We start from the raw sequence: 25,305 nt of genomic DNA on the forward strand, positions 1-25,305 counted from the left end.
TGGGTTCGAATGCTGCCCCCACCACCTGGTAGTTCTCCAGGGGAGGCGAGTGGCACAACCTGGACAGTGACAATAGTGCCAGCTTCATCATTATCTGATGATAATAGGGAGAACATAGACAGCATGGTGCTTCGGAGCAATAACTTATATTATTATTATTAGAGGTCATCAATAAGATTGTATGGAAGGACAGGCTAAGGGGCAAAGCTGTGCACTATGGGTTATTCAATAAAATTAAACCATGAGCCAAATGATTCAAATTTGTCCCATCATCTTGCATTCCTATAGCTTTGTTTAGTTGCGGAAATCTTTTACATTTGGGGGACAATAAAAAAGCATCTACACAAAATTTTCCATTTTACTTTGACATGGCCCTGCATCCATCCTTAGCAGGGTGAGCCAATCAACCCTCTGCGGAGGCGATGGGGTATTTGGGGGAGTGGAGAGGACAGTGATCGTGCCCTGAGGGAACAGCTGGGCTTACAAGGACAAAGGGCGGTGTGACAGTGACAACTCCAAAGGGCAGCAGCGTATAGATACGACTGCGTCAGGGCTGCAGGCCAAGTGGTGACTTCTCGCACCAGGATTCGCTGTCAGGAGCCCACTCTCATTCTCTACAACCACGAAGAGATTTTTCCTCTGAGGTCAGATCCCCACAGCATCCTGTGCCCCAGTAATACTTGTGACCACAACCCACCTCAGTGCCCACAGACACCTTTGCCCAGTGGGAACAGCTCATTCGTCTCTGAGAACCACCCATGGAGAACCAAGTCCACATCAGCAGACTCCCCGGGGTCTCCAGGGTGTCTGGGCCTCTGCTGCTGTTGCTGGGCAGAAGAGAGCAAACAGAAAGACCTAGGCCTGATGTGACCATCCGCGGACAAGCACAGTCTGCCCGAGGGACAGTGTCTGGGACAATTGCAGGTGCAGCAGCGAAGGCCATCACCTCAGGCGCCTTGAGCATGACAACAAAGGCAGAACCATGCAGTAATAGCGGGAGCAACCTCCAAGGACCTAAGAGGAAGTAAGAGCACCGTGGTCATGGCAGGTGTTGTCAACATGCCCTTGAAGAGTGCTAAGCTGGACAGGCCAGGAGCTGCAAGCAAGACCTCAGAGTTTGCTCCAGCATAGCAGTGTTGGCCTCTCCCTCCTGACAGCAGCAGGAGTGTGGCGATGGCCAGAACAACATCTGCCAGCAAGACTGTTGGCAGAAACAGCTCTGGACTCAGCAGTGGCAGCAACTGTCTCCATCTCCGTGAGTGAAGGCCACAAGATTGGGCAGGAGGCAGGCCAGCGAGTCTCCCAGACCAATCAATGACAAAGCTCGAAAGGAAAGAAAGGAATGGAGGGGAAAAGGACAGAACCCCCAGGGGAGAGCAAACTTCCCATCACCCCAAGCCCAGTAAGACTCATCAAAAGATAAGGGAACACAGCATTGGCCAAAAATCATCAGGCCAGTCCTTGTCTAGCAGAAGATCCAGTAAAGAAGATGAAGAGGGCGTGGGGGCAGAAGGCGCTCTTCCACTAGCAAGGGCATCAGGTGCGCCCACGGGAAAGGAGTCCAAATTTCTGGGAAATTGAGGAAGAGCATCTCCCAGCTAGCTAGGGTGCCATCAACAACAGACCCAGGAGCATCAGCCTTTCTACTAACTCAGCAGCATCAGCCAGTGGAAGAGACCTGGGCATGTGTCCAAGTCAGTGGGGAGGAGGAGCGCAGAAGCCATCCCGGGGCCAATTAAGCATGATCGAAGTGTGATCATCGTGACCTCAGAGACAAAGGTGACCTTTGAATCCCATTTAATAGCTTCAAAGAGGACACAGGCCCAGGGGAGTATCCCCAGAAGGCCTATTCTCTAATATAATTTAAATTAATTGAAGAATTATGCGACCTCAGAATGGCATGCTGCATCTTTTTTTACATGTCCAGCAGCCTAGTAGCAACCCCACAGTGGATTGTGATCCCAATTGTGCTGTAGCTATGTCCAAGCAAAGGGTAAGCCCCCCTCACTCATGCTCGGCAGAGCTGTATTGATCAGAGGCCCCCTGTTGCCAATGCACTTCTGGTTTTGGCTCCACAAAGCTGTGGTGGAAAGTTGGGCTGTGAGCTGGGAAGCTTCACCACCACACTCTCTCCCTCCTTTTTACAGGAAACTTTCATTATTCGCAGATGACACTGTAGTAGTGGTAACTAATCAAGACCCAGGCAAATGGGTGGAGACACGTCTCCACCTAATCCAGTCTAACACCCACTCTTGATAGGGTTACATCTCCAGGGAGATGATCTACTTACAGGTTCAAACATACAGTATTGAATAGGGATTATTCTGCCTTCACAAAATGGGATTTTGATCAAAACATGGCTTTGCTAGGGGACGTATGTCCCTTACAACCAGCACCGTGAGTGACATCGTGGCGAGGGGCGCAGAGATGGAGCAGCAGGAAGAAGTGCCCAGCGTCCTGGCCCAGAGGCTGTGACCATGGCACCTGCCGACCTCTTCAGGGACCTCATCATCAGGGATACAGTGCAGGTAAGTCATGCTTATCGCTACCGCGCACAGACAAGAGATTTCAGCTAGTGCACCTCCTGGGTGAAGAGTCTGGTGCTCACATGATCACTATAGATGAAAAACAGGTAAAATTTCAGATATGGGATACAGCAGGGCAGTCGTCTTTTCGTACCATCACAAGGCCATTACAGAGATGCAGCAAGGGCTTTGCTCGTGTATGATATTACAAGGACGGGTACATTTAACCACTTGACAACCTTTTTAGAAGATGCCCGCCTGCATTCCAGTTCCCACATGGTCATCATGTTTATTAGAAATAAAAGTGTCTTGGAATCTTGAAGAGAAGCAAAAAAAAAGGAGGTGAAGCATCTGCATGAGAACATGAACTCATCTTCATGGAAACTTCTGCTAAGACTGCTTCCAATGTTGAAGAGGTATTTCTTGATACAGCCAAATAAATTTAAGAAAAATTCCAGGAAGGGGACTTTGACATTAATAATGAGGCAAATGGCAATAAAATTGGCCCTCAGCATGCTGCTAATAATGCGACCCATGCATACTATCAGGGAGGACAGTAGGCAGGGGAGGCTGCTGCTGAGTCTCCTTTTACTGTCTAGCTACCCAGGGGGCTCCTCACTCCTTTCAACTCTCTCTCCTCCTGCTCAGCTGAGCTATGAAACTATTCAAAATGGCTTTATGTCACAGAAGAATCGAATCCTTCAAATTTTTACGTAACTTTGCATAAATGCTTAAGGCTCTCTTGCAAAGACTTCTTAACCGTGCAGTGATCCTGCTTTCCCCAATCACCTAACAGAAACCCCAGCACCCACTGCTAATGGTTTTCAGTCCCACCATGCCCACAGACGCCACACGAGCAGAACTTCCCCAGGGACTCTCCTCTCTGGAGGGTCCTGGGCTCCTGTTCTTATCAGTATCCCTCCCGGGGACCCAAGTGTTTCTTTTTTCAAACAAATACTGGTGCAACTTCTTTATCTTCGTAGCCCCACTTCTGAGGAGAAAAAAGAAAACAAAGGAAGAAAAGTTACTGAACCGAAAGAAAGTTCATGAGCTGAGGGTGTAATTCCCCAGCCTCTTAGTGGCCAGAGCCCTTGCCTTTCCCTTATCCATATAGCCTGCTGCTATCGCTGCTGCAACTTGAGTATGAAGTGTACGAGCAACTGCAAGCATAACAGAAGGGAGGAAAAGAGGTGGCCACGTGGAAAATGTGAGCCCCGATTCAACCCAGCCACTGCGGAGTGTGTGAAGGGGATGTCCTGGGTTCTCCATAACATGCACACACAGAATTAATTATGTGATTTCCCATAATAAATCTTGCTGGCTTTCTTGAAGGCTGTTATTCAGTTTAGTTTGAAAGCATCCGCATGGCCCAAGTTGTCTTTGTGAGACCAAGTACCGTGCAGTTTAGAACAGGGGCTGTAGTGCCAGCTGGGCCTGGGTTCAAATGCTGCCCCCACCACCTGGTAGTTCTCCAGTGAAGGCGAGTGGCACAACCTGGCCAGTGACAATAGTGCCAGCTTCATCATTATCTGATAATAGGGAAGGACATACACAGCATGGTGCCTCAGAGATGCAACTTATTATTATTAGAGGTCATCAATACGATTATATGGAAGGATAGGCTAAAGATCAAATCTGTGATCTATGGGTTATTCAATAAAATTAAACCATGAGCCAAATGATTCAAATTTGTCCCATCATCTTGCATTCCTATAGCCTTGTTCAGTTGCTGAAATCTTTTACATTTGGGGGACAATAAAAAAGCACCCACACAAAATTTTCCATTTTATTTTGGCATGGGCCTGCATCCATCCTTAGCAGGGTGAGCCAGTCAACCCTCTGCGGAGGCGATGGGGTATTTGGGGGAGTGGGGAGGACAGTGATCCTGCCCTGAGCAAACAGCTGGGCTTACAAGGACAAAGGGCTGTGTGACAGGGACAACTCCAAAGGGCAGCAGCATACAGACACGGCTGCGCAGGGGCTTGCAGGCCAAGTGGTAACTTCTCTCTCCAGGATTCGCCTGTGGGGAGCCCACTCTCATTCTCTACAATCAAGAGGAGATTTTCCTCTGAGGTCAGTGTCCCCACAGCATCCTGTGCCCAGTAATAGTTGTGTCCACACCCCACCTCTGTGCCCACAGCCCCACCCTGCCCTTTGGGAGGCTGAGCGGGTTGAGATTTGCTGGGGAGCCAACTCCGTGACCCAGTGCACTACTGATTTCTGCCAACAGGGAGAAGACCCAGTGACCTGCCTTGCCAATGCTGCTCTGCAACTCGAACTTACCACGAGCTGTGAATGTCTATTCCATATTATATGGGACACAAGGACCCTGCACTTAACATGTTCAACACCCCCAGGGGAAAACTGCAGCCCCAGCTCTAGAAGGGAGAACAAGACCTCTTTAAGCATGCCGCCTTATTTGAAATGACATCATCCAGATCACCAAGAAGGGGGAGTTGGCTGACCTGCACTGTGCCCACACCCCACCTCTGTGCCCACACCCCCACCTCTGTGGCCACCCACCCACTCCGCCCTTTGGGAGGCTCTGAGGCACAGAGGGGGCTCTGTGGGGTGGAGCACGTTGAGAGACCTGCTGGGGAGCCACCTCCGTGACCCGGTGCGCTGCTGATCCCAGTGAGGGAAAAGAAGACCCAGCTTCCTGTCATGCTGGTTCTGCTTTGCTGCCCCAGCCTGCCATGTGTTGTGACCGTCTGCTTTCCAACTGCATGGCACAGAGCGGCCCTGCAGTCCGCATGTTCCACACCAGCATGGGGAGACTGCAGCACCAGCTGCACGAGGGGAGTGTGACATCTTCAAGAACACCCCTCATTGAGAGAATGAGATTTCTCTCAAAATGAGTGTTTGAGAGAAATTTCATCTAGCTCCCCAGAAAGGAAGAGAGTTTGACTTGGACAATCACATCAGAGTGGTGACCAGGGGCATTGTGTGCACCAGCCACCTCCGCTTCCTCCCCAACATCATGTTGCTGGCCCGAACTATCACTGGCTGTGAGGGCCAGAACACCAAGGGAGAGGCCACAAGGCTGACAGGAAATTAAAGGTAAACAGGCCCCTGGCTCTTGAAGTTTGTAAGAATCTCCATTCACAATTTGGAGAAACAGCAGCTGCACCTAAAGTTTACCACTGACCATTCTTGCTACCTGCAGCTGTGTCCCCTCTAGATCCCCTGAGGGCCTCTTTGTCTATTGGGAAAAACTAATTTGTCTTCTGCAACCACCAGGGGACAGTGACAGCTGTAGCCTCTACATGGTCTCTGAGGTGTCTGGGGTCTCCTCTGTGGCTGGTGGGGGGTGAAGGGATCAAAACATAGAGACTGGTAGGCCTGACATGACATGTCCACCCCCAAACCTGCCCAGCCTGCCAAAGGGGCAGCGTCTGGGGCAATGCCAGTTGCAGCAGCAAAGGGTAGCACAGCAGGTGCCTGGAGCATGACAGCATCAAAGTCTGTATATTCTAAAGTCAACGCAGCAATGGTGGGAGCAGCTTCCAAGGGCCCAAGAAGAAGCAAGAGAAATGTGGCCATCTCGAGTGTTGTCAACGTGCCCTCGAAGAGCGCTAAGGTGGCCATGGCAGGAGCTGCCAGCAAGTCCGCAGGGTGTACTTCCAGCATGGTAGTGTCAGCCACTCTCTATCCCGAGAGCAGCATGAACATGACAATTGCTGTAATAGCATCCGCCAGCAAGACTGTTGCAAAGGAACAGCTCCAGACTCAGCAGCAGAACTGCCTATCTAAGTTTCAGTCAATGAAGGTCACTAGGCTGGACAGGAGTCACAACAGCAGGTCTCCCAGACCAATGCAGAAGCCCAGAAGGGAAGAGAAGAAAGGAGGGAACAAAGGGAAAAGGACGGAGCCCCTGGGGACAGGAAAATTTCTCATCACCCTAAGATTGGTGAAAGTCGTTGCAAGACAAGGGAACACAACCTTGGCCAAACATCATCAGGCTAGTACTTGTTCAGCCACAGATCCAGTAGAGAAGAGAAAAAGGAAAAAAGGTCATGGGGACAGCAAGTGTTCTTCCACTCCTGAGGGCATCAAGTATATGCCCATCGTAAGGAGTCCAGGACATCTCGCATACCTGGGAGGAGCGTATCTATGAATAAGAGACTAAGCAGGATCAGCTCTTTCTGGAGTTATGTCAAAGGCAGCCTTTCTACTAAATCAGCAGCCTTGTCCCATGGTAAAGATGTGGACAGCATGTCAAAGACGGTGGTGGAGAGGAGCAGCACGGAAGCCATCCTGAAGACAGTGGAGTATGACTGGGGGTGATTATTGGCACCTTGATGTCTGAGAAAATAGAGACCTTTAAAAATTGGTATGCTTATGCTGTGTTCTGTTTGACTTTTCATGTCCCACAGCCTAAAAACAACCTCACAGCTGCAGCACAATTAACACACAATCCACTCTGAGGCTTGGGTTGCAAACTATGTCCAGGCAAGGGGAACCCCACCCCACCCCATACACAGAGATGTATGGATCACTCCTGAGGGCTCCATGTTGCCAACCATTTCTGGTTTTGGTTCCTCAAAGCCAAACAAATGGACCATCTTATGCTCCTCCTAAAGGTCACACAAAAGTCCATAACAAAGAAACAGCAGGACTCTTTCTTTCAGGGCAGAAGGGGGAGAGGGTAGTGTGTCCAGAGGGAGAAGGGAGAGGGGAGCAGGAGTGCAGTAATGTTTGCTGCAATTAAAACAGGGAAGGCTAGGTACTCCTACAGGAAACAGTTACACATGTTAGAGGAAGAGGGGTTATGTCTAAGGGGAGAGGGGGTGCAGAAGTATTTGTTGCAATAAGAACAGGGAAGACAAGCAAGACCTAGGGGTGTACTCCTAGGTATATATACCCTGAAGAAACAGTCAGACTTGCGAAGGAGGTAAGTACAAGAATATTTATTGTGTAACAGCAAAAGATTGGAACAATAGCAAAACAGTGGGACAGCCCAAATTTCCACCAACAGAATTGATACTGTTGGGATATGGACTCTGAACAGTGAGATACAATGCAATAGTGAAAAATGAACAGCAGTTACACATATTTAACATAGATGAATAGCATAGATGAATCCCAAAATGTTGTCATAAATAAACAAGTCATAAAATATATAGAGAACTGTTCTATATGTCAAATAGACCATACAAGGCACCCCTTTGGCAAAACTGTAGGCAAAAATTAGGGAGTGGTAAACACAGAATAAACACAAAATTCAGGACAGTGGTTTTCTCTAAAAAGGAAAGGTGGAGATAGGGTCAAAGAGGTGGGCCTAGGGAGGTGGACCTAAGGACTTCAAGAGTATCCCATTGTCACCACTCTTATTCAACGTATTACTAAAAGTTCTAGCTAGAGCAATCAAGCAGGAGAAAGGAATAAAAGGCATCCTAATCAGAAAGGAAATACTAAAACTTGCATAATTTATGGGTGACATTATGTTACACTTGGAAAATCCCAAGAAATCTACTGACTAAGCTGCTTGACTAATGACCAATTTCAGCAAAGTGGTGTGATAAAAGATTACTGTACAAAATCGGGATTATTTCTAACACAAGTAATAACCTAACTGAGGAGACAAGGAAAAAGTTTAGGATTAAGCTTAACCAGGGATGCAATTAGGGATGTAAATGACATATACAGTGGACACCACAAATTGCTAAATCAAAGATCTAAACAGGTGTAAATACATTTTCTGTTCATGGATAGGGAAGGATAAGAAGGACGTTAAGATGTCAACTCTACCCAGATTGATCTATAGATTCAATGCAATACCAATCAAAATTCCAACAACCTACTTTGAAGACTTAAAAAAGCTAATTATCAAACTTATTTGGAAGGGAAAGAGACCTTGCATTTTAAAAATATATTTAAAAAAATCAAAGTGGGATGGTTAACGCTTCCTGACTTTGAAGCTTATTATGACTTCAGCATGGTACTGGCACAAAGATTGAAATATTGACTAATTGAATAGAATCATCAATCAGTTCATAGAGAGAGTACCTAACCTATGGTCAATTGATCTTCAATAAGGCCCCCAAATCCACTCAACTAAGACAGAATATTCTTTTCAATAAATGGGCATGGGAGAATTGGATATCAATAGCCAAAAAATGACAGGAAATGTACTGCCTTGGAACTGTTGTGTACCTGGCTTTTGGAACTGTTGTGTACCCTAGAAAAACCATGTTCTTTAATCTTGACTCAATATTGTTGGATAGGATCATTTTGATTAGGTTGTATCCGTGGAGATGTGACCAACCCAATTGTGGGTGAGAACTTTTGATTAGGTAGTTTCCATGAAGATGTGTCTCCATCCAAGATAGGGTCACTTATTGGAGTCCTTTAAGAGGGAACCATTTTGGAGAAAGTTACTGAGCTGACACAGGCAGAGACATTTGGAGATGCAGAAAGAAAATGCCTCTACACCCTGGGGAAGCCATTTGAAACAAGAAGCCAGGAGAGAAAGCTAACAAACTTCACCACGTGCTTTCCCAGCTGACAGAGAAACTCCAAACATTATCGGCCCTTTCTTGGGTCAAGACATCTTTCTCTGGATGCTTTAGTATGGACATGTTTATGGCCTTGGAACTGTAAACTTGTGACTTAATAAACTCCCTTTATAAAAGCCAGCCTAGGGTGCACAGGTTGCTCAGTGGTAGAATGCTCGCCTTTCGTGCAGGAGACCCAGATTCAATTCCCAGACCATGCACCACCCCCCCCCAGAAAAAAAGCCAATCCATTACTGGTACATTGCATTTCCTGGCAGCATTAACAAACACATACATATTTTGGTACCAGAGAAGTGGAGTGCTGCAGTTTGCAAATACCAAACATGTTGGAACAACTTGGTAACAACTTTTTTCACCCTTTTAATATGTACGATTAATTGGTTTTTAGCATGTTCACAAAGTTGTACAAGCATCACCACTATCTAATTCCAGAAAATTTTCATTACCCTAAAATTATGCCTCCTATTCATTATCAGTCATTCCCATTCCGGTACAGCTCCCCCCCACCCCAGTACCCCACCACTGCCCCTGGCAATCACTAATCTACTTTCTGTCTCTATGGATTTGCCTGTATGGACATTTCATATAAATGGAATCATACAATATGTCTGCCCCTCTCTTTTAAGCACTGCCTACATTATGGGAAATAACTATTTCATTTGAAAGTAGGTTTACTGTGACAAGCACCAGCCTTCAAGGACAGGAGTCACTGGCTTCTCTGTGAATAAAAATGTGAGAAATCCTGAAGTAGAGTGCAAAGAAACAGTGAGGCTGACATGACATTTGGGCAGGCAACTCAAGAGTTGAGTTCTTTTTTTTTTTTTTCCATCTACCCAATTTATTTCACCCTTTGTCCCCCCATTATTTTTGCATTCATAATTTTTGTACTCATCTGTCCATACCCTGGATATAAAGAGCATCAGGCACAAGGTTTTCACCATCACACAGTCACAATGTAAACATTATATCTTTCTACAATTGTCTTCAAGAACCTAAGGTACTACAACAGAGCTTAACAGCTTCAGGTACTTTCCACCAGCCACTCCAATACCCCACAAACTAAAAAGGGATACCTATATAATGCATAAGAATAAGCTCCAGGATAGCCTCTGGACTCTGTTTGAAATTTCTCAGCCACTGACACTTTGTTTCATTTCCCTCTTCCCTCTTTTGGTCAAGAAAGTTTTATCAATCCCATAATGCCGGGTCCCAGTTTATCCCGAGATCTCTGTCACATGTTACCAGGAAGATTTACACCCCAGGAGTCATGTTCCAAAACAGCAGTCAGTTCACCTGCTGACTTGGCTTAGAGAGGCCACATCTGAGCAACAAAAGAGGTTCTCTGGTGCTAACACATAGGCCTAATTTTAGGTAGTCTTAGCTTATTATTTGCAGGAATAAATAAAGGACAAACTCCAAGATTGAGGTTTTGACCTATTGATCTGTTTGCCGCCACTGTTTAAGAGGATATCAGAAATTCTCCAGATGGGGAAGTTGAGTATTTCCTCCTTGTTTCCCATCTCCCAACAGGACTTTGCAAATACTTTATTCACTGCCCAAATCACTCTGAAATTCATAAGGGTTTCACACAAACCTGGAAAAACCAACATAATCTCATGCCCTATTCAAGATTCCAAGTACTTATGGTGCGGAATGACTTTTTAAATGGGTAAGGGGAAAATTCTGTGCGAGTTGTGAAGATTTTGATAGAGAAGGCCTGGTGAAGAGACTGTCAGTAGAAAGAGTGGTTGTTAAACTGGATTAGGTGGCAACATGTCTCTGCCCATTTAGGTGGGTCTTGGTAAGTTTCTGGAGTCCTATAACAGAGGAAACATTTTGGAGAACGAAGAGATTGAGAGAGAGCAGAGAACGACATAGCCACGAGAAGCAGAGAGCCCACTAGTCAGCGACCTTTGGAGATGAAGAAAGAAAATGCCTGCGGGCAGCTTTATGAAACAGGAAGCCAGGAGAGAAAGCTAGCAGATGATGCCTTGCTTGCCACGTGCCCTTCCATCCCAGACAGAAACTGTGACTGTGTTTGCCATGTGCCTTCTCACTTGAGAGAGAAACCCTGAACTTCATCGGCCTTCTTGAACCAAAGTATCTTTCCCTGGATGCCTTTGATTAGACATTTCTATAGACTTGTTTTAATTGGGACATTTTCTCGGCCTTAGAACTGTAAACTAGCAACTCATTAAATTGCCCTTTTGAAAAGCCATTCTGTTTCTGGTATATTGCATTCTGGCAGCTAGCAAACTACAACAGGTGTAGAGAGGGTAAGTCTGTACCTCAAGCAGAGGGCAGGCCTTCTGCTTCATTGCTCAGGAAGAGTTGTACTCTGTGCAAAGCACAGAGGCTTGAAGCATGACTTGTGTTCAGAGCAATGACAAGCATTCTAGTACGGCTGGTCAGGGGGCAAGAGGCTGACCCTTGTATGAATGGCTGGGACTTTGGGAACCCCTGAAGGCCAGTGCTTTATGGCAGTAGGATCTTGCTGCCTGCAGACTGCAGAGAAGATGGGAAAGGAGTCCTCCAGGAAGCACAAATCCTGGCCAGAGACGCTGGGCCCTGATTCAGGGCAGCAGCAGTGGGGACACAGGAAGGGCAGGTCAGGAGATCTGGAGATGAAACCGGAAACTATTCCAACCTACATCTGGGAGACAGGGAGTTCAGGGGAGGTGGAACTAAAGAAAGTGGGACATTTTTCCCTTATGGTGACTGCTGCTCTCTAAGCAAGATGCGGGGCTCACGTGGAAGCAAGAAGGAATATTAGATATAAAACAGCAGGTTGTAGACTGCTAATGGCTAAAACAGTCATAACAAAAAATGTTATCCACCAGGATAACACAGCCACAGGAAACTGTGAGCTTCAGTGCTTGGAAGTCTTTGAGAGGCGAGACCACCCAAGCGCTTCTTGGCTCATGTACCTGCTCAGGCTCCTCCTACGTCCACTTCTCCACAGGGCCCAGTGAGCCCCTTGTGGCCACAAACTGTTCCTGCATGTTGGCGCTTGAAAGGAGCCAAGCCTGAGGCTGAGTCACAGTCACCCTTTCCCTTTGGGACACCACAATTAGCCTAATGCTGACTCCCTGGCAGTCAGCCCACCCTCAGGGAGGGGGCAGCCGCCCCTGCCATTGAGGGCCTCCAAAAGGTGTGAATTGATATTGTTGCTTTCATTTTAGCCATTCTGGTGGTTCCTTTTTTAAAATGGTAAAATATACTTTAAAAATATGAAAAAACAAAACAACAAAAGAAGAAAATAAATATAAATATGCATGTATGTATATATATATATAATACAGTGACCTATAGAAGATTTTGTTGTTATATCTTTAATGGGAAAAATTAAAAGTTGGCTCCTAAATCAACTTTGAAAGTTCACAGGACTCTGAAATCTTATTCATACATCTTTATGGGTTTTTCACTACTATTTGAGGTAAGGGAGCCTATTTTCTTAACCTCTCCTATTACCATATATCAGAAACTTTTGCTTCATGACCAACTACTTCAAAGCTTTGTGAATTTAAAATGACAGCAATTTTCTTATAACTCATAAGTTCTACATTAGGAATTTGGACAGGGCTCAGCTAGGTTCTTCTGTTTCTCATAGTTATCAGTTGAGGTTCATCTGTCATGGTTAGCTGGAGGAGCTTGGGCTGGTCTGGAGGGACCAAGGTAACTTCATTCACCGATCTGTGTCAGCACGGGAAACGGCTGGAATTATCAATATTAAATACTTAGACGTGGTTTCTCCAACATGGTGGTCTACCCTAGCCTCAGATTAGTGTCTGAAGATAAGCAAGTAGAAGCCACTTCTTACCAAGCTTCAGAAAACACCCAGTATAACTTCTATCGCATTTTATTGGTTACAAGCAAGCCATGAGACAGTCCCGATTTAGAGGGAGAGAAATTAAAATCTACCTCGATAAGGAAATGGCCAAGACCTTCTCTGGGCTGAGGTAATTGTGGTGGCCACCACATATCTTTTGTACTTTCCCTTTCCTTATCTCCCTCTCTTTGTACTCTCCCTTATTTTCCTACTCTCCTCTCTCCTCCCCTTTCAGCAAACTAAATGCATAAGGGCTCCCGCTGGACATGAGTTAGTGCCTTCCTCCCCCACCCATCCCCCACATCTTCAAACTCTTCAACTCCTGGGTAAGAGGTTATCAGGACACCTAGAACCATACCACAGCAGACAGGAAGGGGCTGAATGATTTTAGACACACTTTACAAGTGAGGAAATTGAGACCTAGAGAAGAAAAGGGAATTTCCCAAGGTCCTACTTCAGTAAGTAGCAGAGTTCTGGTGAGGACAGCACAAAACCTAGCCTGATGTGGGGTCTCAACGATGTCAACAGTTTGCTTTCCATTTCTGACCATCTGAAACTAATGTCACTTGTTTTTGTTCTACATCCATTGCTTCACCACTACAATTTTCTTTTGACTTGCTTCGTCAAGGGTGAAACCAATGATGCCAGGTTTCTGCACCGAGAGAGGCCTCTCTCAGCCCTGGCCCAAGTCTCCGACTTCAGAGATGGATGTGGGACCGTGGGTGGAGCAAATCAAGATCAATGAGGCCTGCCTTCTGCATCCATCCCTCCGCAACCCTAAAGCAAGGAGCTTCTTTCTGATCCTAAAGCCCAAAGATTCTATGAGCTCTACTACAACTAGCAGCCCACAGACCAATTCTGAAAATCCTTGAACATCTGGAAATGGTGATAACTGATTTGGGGCTGAGGACACAACTTTATCGCTAGACCCAAGAGGTAACAACTCTTACGTTACAGCCGTTTTCTCTGATTAGAACTCATAAAAAGGGGGGCGCCATGATCCAGAGGGGATCCCGGACTGGGCCACCACTCATCCCATAGCATCAGGGGCTAATTGGGAGGGAAAACAAGCCACTAGAAAATACCCACAGCTTTGGCACACTTGTTCTTGTATCTGAATAACAAACGATGGGGGCATGACCTGCCAAAAGGCATCTCAGAATATTTGTAATCCATCAGCTTTGGGCCCCAAGACGGCTTAGGCTACGACATGGGTTGTTACTTTGGGACAAAAGAGAGAGTCCTTAAGGACATCTGTGTGACTGGGCAGGGGCAGAAAGGGTATCTGTGAGGACTGTGTTGATAAGGATTGAAATATTTGTTTTGATACAGCCCGTCCCTCCTTTAGGGGAAAGGCCATGTCTCATTTGGTCTTGTGTCCCCAGGCCTAGCACAGGTGTGGGGCATGATGGCACACATAAGGAGCTCCACGAATGCTTGTTCTCATGGCCTGTGGTGGTCACTTGTCATCCCCCTGCATCCAGGCACAATTCTGGCCAAGGATTCTGGCTGTCCATGGGTCCTCTCCTCCCACACTCCTTCCAGCAGCGCTCGTCTCACTGGTGGGAGGTTTAGGACATGGAGAGCCTCTGCTAATGGTTTTCAGTCCCTCCTTGCCCATAGACATCAGACTAGCAGACCTTCCCCAGGGGCTGTCCTCACTGGACGGCCCTGGCTCTTGTTCCTGCTGGTGTCCCTCCCAGGCACCCAGGTGTTTCTTTCTGCCTAGCAAATAAAGGGCAACTTCTTTCCTTTCCTATCCCCTTCTGAGGAAACAAGAAGAAAAGTAAAATAAAGAAAATATCATTAAACCAGAAGAAAGATTATCTGAGAGTGTAATTTCCCCTGAGGGTGTCATTTCCCAGCCTCTAGGTGGCCGGAGCCCTTGCCTGTTCCTTTTCCCTGTGGCCTGCTGCTGTGGCTGCAGCAACTTGAGTGGAAACTAAAGTGCAGCTGCCTCTGCGCGCACAGCCCAAAGATCAGGAGCCCGCCCCATCTTTCTCTCCAAGCTCCGATGTTTTCATCACTTCTCCGTCGAGGCTGCTTCCTCTCTGGGAGCCACTACGGGGTGGGCCGGGGGAAGCCCAGCGAGGCATCCCTGCCCCGCCCAGGCCGGAGGGAGAGCTGGGGACCCGGAGGCACCAGGGGGTCCCTCCCCGCGGCGGCTCAGGCGGGTGCAGGGCGGAGGCCAGGGGCGCCCTGCCCCTCCCCGGGTGGGGTCCTGCTGGCGGCGGCGGCCTCTCCGAGCCTAGGCAGCCGCGCACAGCCGCCACCTGCGGGCCTGCCCGGCCACCTCATCCCTGCCGGGACCCACACAGCCTGGGCGTCCCGGGGCCAGCGCAGCCCTGGGGGCGCGAGGGGAGGTTGGCGGGGGGTTGCGCGTGTGGGGGCGGTTAGTGACCAACGGGCCCTCCGCCCCTCCCAGAGCCCGCTTGATGGTGGCAGAGAGAAACAGGACGTGCCACGTGTGTCCAGTAACAGGTGACACACACCCCCGCCCTTTGGAAGATTTACTGGCCATTTGTAGAAGGCCTGTGTATATCCTATGAAAAGGTTGCTCTCAACGTCCCCCAACCTTTTGTTGTTGTTGTTTTTAACTTTTTTTTTTAATGTTAACATATATAGGAAATGAAGAAAGAAAAAAGCAAACGTTTTCAAAGCTCTCTTCCACAAATTAGGTACAGGACAGATCCCAGAGTTTGTCATGTGCTCCCATACCATCATCTCAGATTTTTCCTTCTAGCTGCTCCAGAACATTAGAGGCTAGAAGGAATAAATTTATTTTTATCATCACAATTGACTTTTTTGAGTGTGTGAAAAATGACATACATACAAACAAATATTAAATTTCAAAGCACGCCACCACAGTTAGTTGTAGAACAAATTTCAGAGTTTGGTATGGGTTACAATTCCACAATGTTAGGTTTTTACTTCTAACTCTCTCAGAGGCTGGAGACTAAAAGATAACAATTTAATGATTCAGCAATCCTACTCGTTAAACCTGACCTTCTCTGTACAACTCCACCATCACTTTTGATCTTTCTCCCACTCTGTAGGGGTAATTGGGCTATGGCCACTCCAACCCTTTTATGGTGGGAGGGGCTGTCAGTAATATGGTAGGGGAAGGGAACTAACTACTGATGTTCTGGAGAGTCTGGGCTAGGTTTCAGGACTTGTCTTCCCCTCAACCTTTTAAAAGAAAATTTTTGCCACATTTAGGCTTTCTAAATGTAAACAGGTTGCCAATGTATGATAGAGATAAAAAAAAAATCTTGTAATGTTTGTTAGAAAAAAATTGTAGAAATGTCTTCTGGAAATGATCTTGAAATGGAATCTAGACTTCCCCTGGAAGCAATACCAGCAGTGACACACATGCAGGCTTGCTCTGTGTGCTAGAGGATAAGGAGCAGAAGGTTAAAAAGAGGAGGAGAAGAAGGTTCTATGCCAGATTGGTCATATAGATATATATAAATTTTTGCAATTGTTTTAAAAAATATTTTTATTGAGAAGTCTTCGCACATTCCATACACGGTGTACAATCAGTGGTTCACAATATCATCACACGGTTGTTTATTCATCACCATGATCATTTTTTTCAAACAATTGCATCACTCCAGAAAAAGAAATAAAAAGAAAAAATTCATACTAGACTGTTCATATTTAGAAGATATTTTCATATTTTAACTGTTGTTCTGTGTCCACATTTTATACCTCACTACTCTATAGAGTTGACAGTTCTAAATACTTTTGGAAATATCTCATCTTCCTAGATGATCCATAGTTTCTGATATGTTAAAAGTAGAGGTAGTAAAAGAACACATTTTTAATGAAAATTCAAATATTGTGGGGTTTCAAAAAGTGGAACAAAGTATCTATCACAAAGCTCAACCTCAATAATAGTGTGGTATAGGGAGTTTGGGGTCTTTTTTTGGGAGAAATGAGAATGCTCACATTATTGCTTGTGATGGTTAACGCGTAACTATGCGGTTATACTGGGAGCTTTGGTTGTGCACTTAGGGTGGACTGTATGGTGTGTGACAAAAACTTGTTAAAAAAAAAAGGTTAAAAGGGCAGTAATTTAAAAAAAACTACTTGCGGGAGCAAATTCACACTGAGCTGAAAAGGAGTGTTGGTGATGATTGCTAATAACAGCTAACATTTATGGAGCCAGGCCCTATGCCCACCTCACGTGGGTTAATTCCTTGACTCCTCACGGCAGCTGAGCTGTCTCCACCTTTCAGAAGACATGGGGATGTTGGGCAACTTGCTGGAGACCCATGGTTTTCAACCATGTATTGTGTGTCTGTGTGTGTGTGTGTGTGTGTGTGTGTGGCAAATACACATAACATTAAATTGATCATTTGAATCCTTTTAAAGATTCGTTTCCTTAAATACACTTCAGTCTTCTGTCTTTATGGATTCACCTGTTCTGCATACTTCATGTAAATCGAACCACGAGGTATGTGTATGTTGTGTGGCTGTCTTCTCTCAGCATTATGGTTTGAAGGTTTATCTATGTATTAACACGTCATTCCTTTTCATGGTTGAATAATATTCCATTCTATGGATATGCCACATTTTGTTCATTCATTCATCTGCTCAGGAACAGGTGTGTGTATTTTGATAGAGAGATAGTGTTCATCCTGCTGATGAACAGGTATGCGTATTTTGATAGGGAGATAGTGTTTATCTTTGTGGAATGAATCTCTAAGGTGGGATATTAGGTATAATTTCAAACTAATGGAAGCAAGACTTGGGAGCAGGGGTGCTCCTCAGAACTTTCAAGTGACTGTTTCAAAATCATTTATGCTGTGGGAGTTATAACAGTGCAGGGGGGAATGGGCACATGCACCCACAGATGTAAATGGTTCCCAAGCTGCTGTGGCATGGAGGAAAGTTAGTATAAGAGGGCCTTTGTAGTGACTGGAATTTAAGCATACTTTGCCAGTGTCCCCCCATTTCACTGAAAACTGGAATGTGAAGAGAGAATAACTAGTCCCCAGCGCACAGGTTGTTTGTGCAAACGTAATAGAATGAGGAAAGCAGCTGGCCACATGTAAAGTCTAATCCCCGATTCAGCCCGGCCACTGCGGAGTGTGTCTGAAGGGGATGTCCTGGGTTCTCCGTAACATGCACACACAGAATTAATTATGTGACTTCCCACAATAAATCTTGCTGGCCAGCCTCATTTGAAAGCATTTGCATGGCCCAAGTCATCCTTGTGAGGCCATGTACTGTGAAATTTAGAACAGGGGCTGTCATGTCAGCTGGGCCTGGGTTCAAATGCTGCCCCCACCACCTGGTAGTTCTCCAGGGGAAGCGAGTGGCACAACCTGGACAGTGACAACGGTGCCAGCTTCATCATTATCTGATAATAGGGAAGGACATAGACAGCATGGTGCCTCGGAGACGCAACTTATTATTAGACGTCATCATTAAGATTATATGGACAGAAGGCTAAGGGTCAAACCTGTCAATTCTGGGTTGTTTAATAAAATTAAACCATGAGCTCAAATGGTTCAAATTTGTTCCATTATCATGCATTCCTATAATAGTTGCTGAAATCTTTCACATTTGGGGGACAATAAAAAAACATCTATGCAAAATTTTCCATTTTATGTTGGCATCGTCCTGCCTTCATCCCTAGCAGGTGAACCAATCCTCTGTGGAGGCAATGGGGTATTTGGGGGGGGAGGGACAGTGATCCTGCCCTGAGGGGACAGCTGGGGCTACGAGGACAATAGGGCTGCATGATGATGTTCACAAAGGGCAGCGGAGCATAAATAGGGCTGTGCAGGGGTACAGGCTTAGAGGTTACTTCTCTCGCCAGTACTGCAGTGAACCTGTCGGGAGCTCAGTCTCCATCTCTGCAACCACAGAGAGATTTTGCTGCTAGGTTCAGAATCCTCACAGCATCCCGTGTCCTGGGAATACTCTGTGCCCACACCCCACCTCTGCACCCACACCCCACCTCTGTGCCCACACCCCACCCTGCCCTTTGGGAGGCTCTGAGGCATAGAGCGGGCACTGTGAGGTGGAGTGTGTTGAGAGACCTGCTGGGGAGCCACCTCCGTGACAGGTGCGCTGCTGATCCCTCCTCGGCCAACGGGGGAAAGGGAGACCCAGCGACCTGCCTTGCCAGTGCTGCTTTGCTACACCAGCCGGCCATGAGCCGTGACTGTGTGCCTACCAACTGCAGGGGCAGAGTGGCCCTGCAGTCTGCATGTTCCACACCAGCATGGGGAGACTGCAGTGCCAGCTGCATGAGGGGGATTGTGACATCTTCAAGTATGTCCCCATGTTTGAGCCTCTTTATCTAGATGACCAAAAGGGACAAAGTGACTGACATGCACAACAAGTGGTGAAATGGTGACTATGGGCATCGTGTGCACCAGGCCCCTCCTCCGCCTCCCTGACGTCATGGTGCTGGCTGGTCTGGTTACCAGCCGTGATGGCCAGACCACTAACAGGAGAGGCCACAAGGCTAACAAATTAGAGCTCAATGAACTTAAAATGACTTTTGGAAATTAAATTGTAAAACTATGTCTAAGTGACACGTAGGTCTGTAACTCTTCCATTGGGTTTGTGGTGGACAGAAGGAATCAGGAGAAACGAAGGGCTCAAGACCAGAATGTTTCTATTTAGAAGATATTTTCGGATATAACCATTATTATATGCATGTTGTTTATTCAACATCACTGTATATATAGTGGACAAATTTAAGTCCTTGTTTGAAACACCTTGTCTTTCTAGACGCTCAGAAGTACACAAATTAGAGGGAGTAAAATAACACATTGTGTAGATATTGTTTTGTTAAAATTCATATGAATTATTTTTTGGAAATGGAATTATCAAACCACCTCCAGGGAAGTATACATTCTGTTTGTGCTGTTTTGGGGAGGAGAGAGAATGGAGTGCCAAGGGCCCTATGTCAGTAAGTCTATAACTGGGCAAGATAAACCACCATCCTATATGTGCTGTGCATTTTGTTTTACTTTACTGTGTATATAGTGTGTCTAGTACACAAAAAAGTCTTAATTTTATATCATCTAGTTTTTCTAGATGTTAAAGAAGTTGCCAATGTATGACAGAAGTAGAATTAGTAAACTGATACATTTTGTGTTAAAATTTATAGGGAAGATTTTGTTCTGAAAGTGATGGAATGTTACTTGTGGATGCAAAATTGTTAAAATCCCCCTCTAAGCATGTCAGAGGCAATCACTGTGTTGATAGAGGTGAGAAAGGGTAGGGCTCTAAATTAGTATGCCTCTATTTAGAAGTCACTTTCAGATTATGTCCTTTGTTACATGTGTGTGGTTTATTCCTTGTTACTGTGTGTATCATGGACAAACTTAAGTCCTTATTTGAAACATCTAGTCTTTCTAGTTACTTAGAAGTATACAATGTATTTTTAAAATAGAGCACTTTGATACCTTTTTCTATTAATACATAGGAATGGTTGTATTTGAGAAATGGCATTATTAAATCAGATGTCTTGGAGCAGTGTGCCGATGGGGTGGGGGTGGGGGTGGGGGCAGGGAAGGAAGTGCAGAGGGAAGGGTTCTTTGTTCCCAAATTGTTGGACAAGTTTAGATTACCTGACCTTTTTTCCAATATAAGTCTTCTAGTTATTGTTACATATTAAAGAATGTCTTAATGTCCAAGATAAATAAAAAGTAGAGGCAGTAAAATAATCCCTATAGAAATGTCCTTGTGTTAGTTCACAGGAATGACTGGCTTCTGGGAGTGACCTTTGCTAATGCACCTCTTGGAGCTGGTAGTATTTCTGCACTTAGTCACTGGAATAGTGAAGGAGGAAGAAGAGGAAGGGCAGAAGGAAGGGCACTTTGCTAGTATCTCTATGTCTAGAACACAGTTTGAGATTATAACCATAGTTATGGGTGTGCTTTTTTTTTGTAAAATAGCTGTATTTATTGTGGATAAGATTCATTCTTTATTTCAAAGCAACCAAGTATTTTAGCTACCTCGAGGTGACAATGTATGATATAAAGTAGAGCTGGTCAATTAAATTTATTTGAAAAATTTTGTTAAATCAATAGAAATGGAGCCTCTTTAACATGGAATTATTAAATCAGTATGCATCAGGACTTGTTCATTCAGTTGGTTGCAGAGGGACAGAAGGAAGTACAGTGAGAGGGATGCGTGCACACGTGTTCAGATTTCCATTTTGATGCAGCCATTGTATGTGAGCATCTCTTGGATGCTCCATAGGAATGCAATGCTAGATGATTGAATGGAGCATACCTTCTTGCTAATATTTCAATATAGATCTGATAATGAATTCTTTTAGATGCATTATACTCATTATACTCTTGCTTTATATCTCATTTTAAATTAAGCGTTAAGGGAATGCATGCAGTATTTGTGACTCTGCCAATATCTGAAAACCCCTGTTGCTGTGTTTATCCTTCATGAAATTTTTGTCAAGGAAAAAATTCATATCCAGGAAAGCAGGAATACGTTATTTTCCCCTAATTGAGTTGGTGTCATGTATTCTTGGTTATCACAATACTTGTGGCTTTGGGACTTTTAATTGGCAAATATTCATGAAAAAGCATGCTACATTCTGTTTAATCTCAGCCACCCAAAAATGTATGCTCAGTTTTGTGTATACACATAAAGGGCCCAGGAGGATTTGTGAAATTGTAAACTGCTTGTGATTTTGGATGACTTTTGTACTCTTTGCTTGTGTTTTTCAGTTTTCTATACTGCACATTTGACATAAAAGTTTGAAAAAAAATGTTATTTTAAAACCAAAAGAAGAAGGAGGAGGAGGAGAATCTCAAATCAGAGACTTAAACTCACAACTGGAGGATTTAGACAAAAGAAGAGCAAATCCAAAATGAGCAGAAGGAAGAAAATAAGTTAGACTTGAGTGCAGATAAATGATTAACCTTGAAGACAGGTTGAGTGAAATAAGCCAGCCAGAAAGGACAAACACTTTTATCTCAATGATATGAAATAATTAGGATTAGGGAATTAGTAGAATTGGAAACTAGAATGCAGGTTGTCAGGGGCAGGGGTGGGAGTAGTGAATGTGGGATTAATGCCAATTGGGTAGAGTTTGTGTTTGGGGTGATGAAAAAGTTTGGTAATAGATGGTGGTGATGGTAGCACAACACTGTGAATGTAATTAACACCATTAAATTATATATGTGCATATTCTTAAAAGGAAAAATTCAAGTTATTCATATCTTACTAGAATGAAAATTAATAAAACAAGCCATAGAGATGTACAAAGCAAAGACATGACCCTTACTGTAATGATGGACTATAATTAAAAGTGCAATTATAATAACAGTCTTCCATCAGCAGTAACAAAGACATCACAATAATGCAAAGTATAAAATAATAGGGCAATAATATGGGAGCTCTGTATTTTTTGCATGATTTCTCTGTAAACCTATAACTTTTCTAATAAAAATTATTTTAAAAACAATAGAAGGAATCTGCGAAACCAGAAATTGGTTCTTTGAAAAGATCGATCATATCCACCCACTTTTAGTGGATTGACAAGGAAAAAAGAGAGAAGGCACAAATAACTAAAATCAGAAATTAAAAAGGGTAATTACTATTGACCCCACAGAAATAAAAATGATTGGAAGAGGATACTATGTACAACAATATACCAGCAAACTAGAAAACCTACAAGAAATAAATTCTTAGAAACATACAAACTTCCTATACTTACTCAAGAAGAAATTAAATATCTCAGCAGGCCAATAACAAATAAAGAAATTAAACCAGTAATCAAAATCTTCCCAATAAAGAAAAGCCTAGAACAAGATGGAGTCATCGGTGAATTTTATCAAACATTCCAAGAAGAATTAACATCAATCCTACTCAAACTTTTCCAGAATATTAAAGTAGAGAGAACACTTCCCAACATACTATTAGCCTAGCAAGACCCTAATATAAAGCCAGATAAAAATACCACAAGAAAAGAAAATTACAGACTGATTTCCCTTATGAATTTGATACAAAAATTCTCAAGAAAATACTAGCAAAACTAATTCAACAGCACATTCAAAGATTTATGCACCATGATCAAGTGAGATTTCTCCAGGTTGGCAAGGCTGAATCAATATAAGAAAATTAATTAAAAATGCACCACATTAATAGAACAAAGGAAAGAAACATGATCATCTCAGTTGATGCAGAAAAATCATTTGAAAAATTCAATCCTTATTCATGATAAAAACACTTAGAAAATGGCAATATAAGCAAACTTTTTCAGCATGATAAAGGACCTACATGAAAAAACCACAACTAACTTTAAACTCAATGGTGAAAGACTAAAATCAGGAACTAGATAATGTTGCCTACTCTCACTATTGTTCTTCAAAATTGTACTGGACTTTCTAGCCAGAGCAATTAGGTGAGAAAAAAGAAATAAAAGACATTCAAATTAGAAAGGAAGAAGTAAAATTTTCCATATTTGTAGATGATATGATCCTATATAGAGAAAATCCTGAAATATCTGCAGCAAACCTATGAGAGCTAATAAATTAATTCAGCTAATTAACAGGATGCAAGATTAACATTAAAAATCAGTAGTATTTCTACACACTAGTAATGAACAATCTGAAGAGGAAATTTTAAAGTCCATTTATCATACAATTAAAACATTAAAATATTTAGGAATAAATATAACCAAAGATATAAGGAACTAATACACAGAAACTGCAAAACATTGCTAAAAGAAATCAAAGAAGGCCTACATAAATAGAAGGATATTCTGTGTTCATACATTGGAAGACAAAATATCATTAAGATGTGAATTCTATGCAACATGACTTACAGATTCAATGCAATCTCAATCAAAATTCCAGCAGCCTTCTTTGCAGAAATGGAGAAGCCAGTCATCAAATTTATGTGGAATGGCAAGAACCTTCAGTATCCCAAACCATCTTGAAACAGAAGAATGAAGGTGGAAGACTCACACTTACCAATTTTTAAACTTATTATAAATCTACAGTAATCAAAACAGCATATAGTTAGCACAAGGACAAACATACAGACCAATGGCATTGAATTGAGAATTCAGAAACAAATGTTCATGTTTATATCCAGTTTTATTTTCACAAGAGTGCCAAGTCTACTTACTTGGGAAAGAATAGTTTCTTCAACAAATGGTGCAGGAAAATTGGATATCCATATGTGAAATAATAAAGTTGGACCCCTACCTCACAGTATATATAAAAATAAACTCAAAATGATCAAAGACCCAAATATAAGAACCAAAACTATAAAACTCCTAAAGGAAAACATGGGAAAGTATCTTCATGGCTTGGGCTAGACAATGGTTTCTTAGACTTTACAGCAAAAGCGTGAGCTACAAAGAAGAGGCAGATAAATGGAAGAGTATGAAAATCAAAAACTTTTGTGCATCAAAGGGCCTCATTAAAATAAAAAGACAACCTACAGAATGGGAGGAAATACTTGTAAACCATATAGCAATAAGTTTAATATCCAGAACATATATTCAAACCCCCTACAAATCAACAAGAAAAAGAAACAAAACAATTACAAAATTGGCAAAAAACTCGAATAGACATTTCTACAAGACAATATATAAATGGTCATTAAGCATATGAAAAGATGCTTAACATCATTAGTCATTAGGGAAATGCAAACCAAAATCACAATGAGGTACAATTTCATACCCACTAGCGTGGTTACTATTATTTAAAAAAAAAAAAGTGTTTGAGAGGATATGGAGAAATGGCAACAATCATTGTTGGTGGGAATGTAAAATGATACAGTCACGATGGAAAATAGTTTGTTTCTCAGAAAGTTAATCACAGAACCATCACATGACCTGACAATCCCACTTCTGGGCATATACACCAAAGAATTGAAAGCAGGGACACAAGCACATATTTGCACACCATTATTCATGGTGACATTATTCACAATTGACAAAAAAATGAAAGCAACCCGGTGTCCATCAACTGATAAATGGATAAAGAAGAGGCAATATACACATACAATGGAACATTAATAAGCCATAAAAAGGAAAGAAGTGATATATGAACAAGGATGAACCTTGAAAACATAATGTGTGAAATAAGCTAGACACTAAAAGGCAAAGATTGCATGATTTCACTGAAGTGAAATAATTATAACTAACAAATTCATAGAGTCAGAAACCAGAATGCAGGTTACCAATGGCTGGGATGGAGGTAAAGAATGGGAGTTAATGTCTAATTAGTACAGAGTTTCTGTTTGGGGTAATGGCAAAGTGTGGTAACGGATGGTGGTGATGGTAGAACGACATTGTGAATGTAATTACCACCACTGAATTATATATTTTAATGTCATTAAAAGCAGAAATTTAGATTGAATATATGTTACTAGGGTAAATATGTTTTAATCCCACAGGACTGCACAACAAAAACAGCTATCCTAA

The 25,305-nt window shown here is 43.5% G+C and overlaps 1 long non-coding RNA gene and 1 pseudogene across 1 annotated transcript in view; one reads left to right on the plus strand and one right to left on the minus strand.

The window, feature by feature from the left end:
* LOC143681080 (uncharacterized) overlaps positions 1 to 25,305 on the minus strand; it is a 109,817-nt gene that overhangs the window by 20,843 nt on the left and 63,669 nt on the right. The window lies entirely within an intron of this gene.
* LOC143681079 (ras-related protein Rab-2A pseudogene) lies at positions 2,478 to 3,105 on the plus strand (annotated as a pseudogene).

Source organism: Tamandua tetradactyla, chromosome 4 (assembly GCF_023851605.1).
Source record: "Tamandua tetradactyla isolate mTamTet1 chromosome 4, mTamTet1.pri, whole genome shotgun sequence".
Classification (NCBI taxonomy): domain Eukaryota; kingdom Metazoa; phylum Chordata; class Mammalia; order Pilosa; family Myrmecophagidae; genus Tamandua; species Tamandua tetradactyla.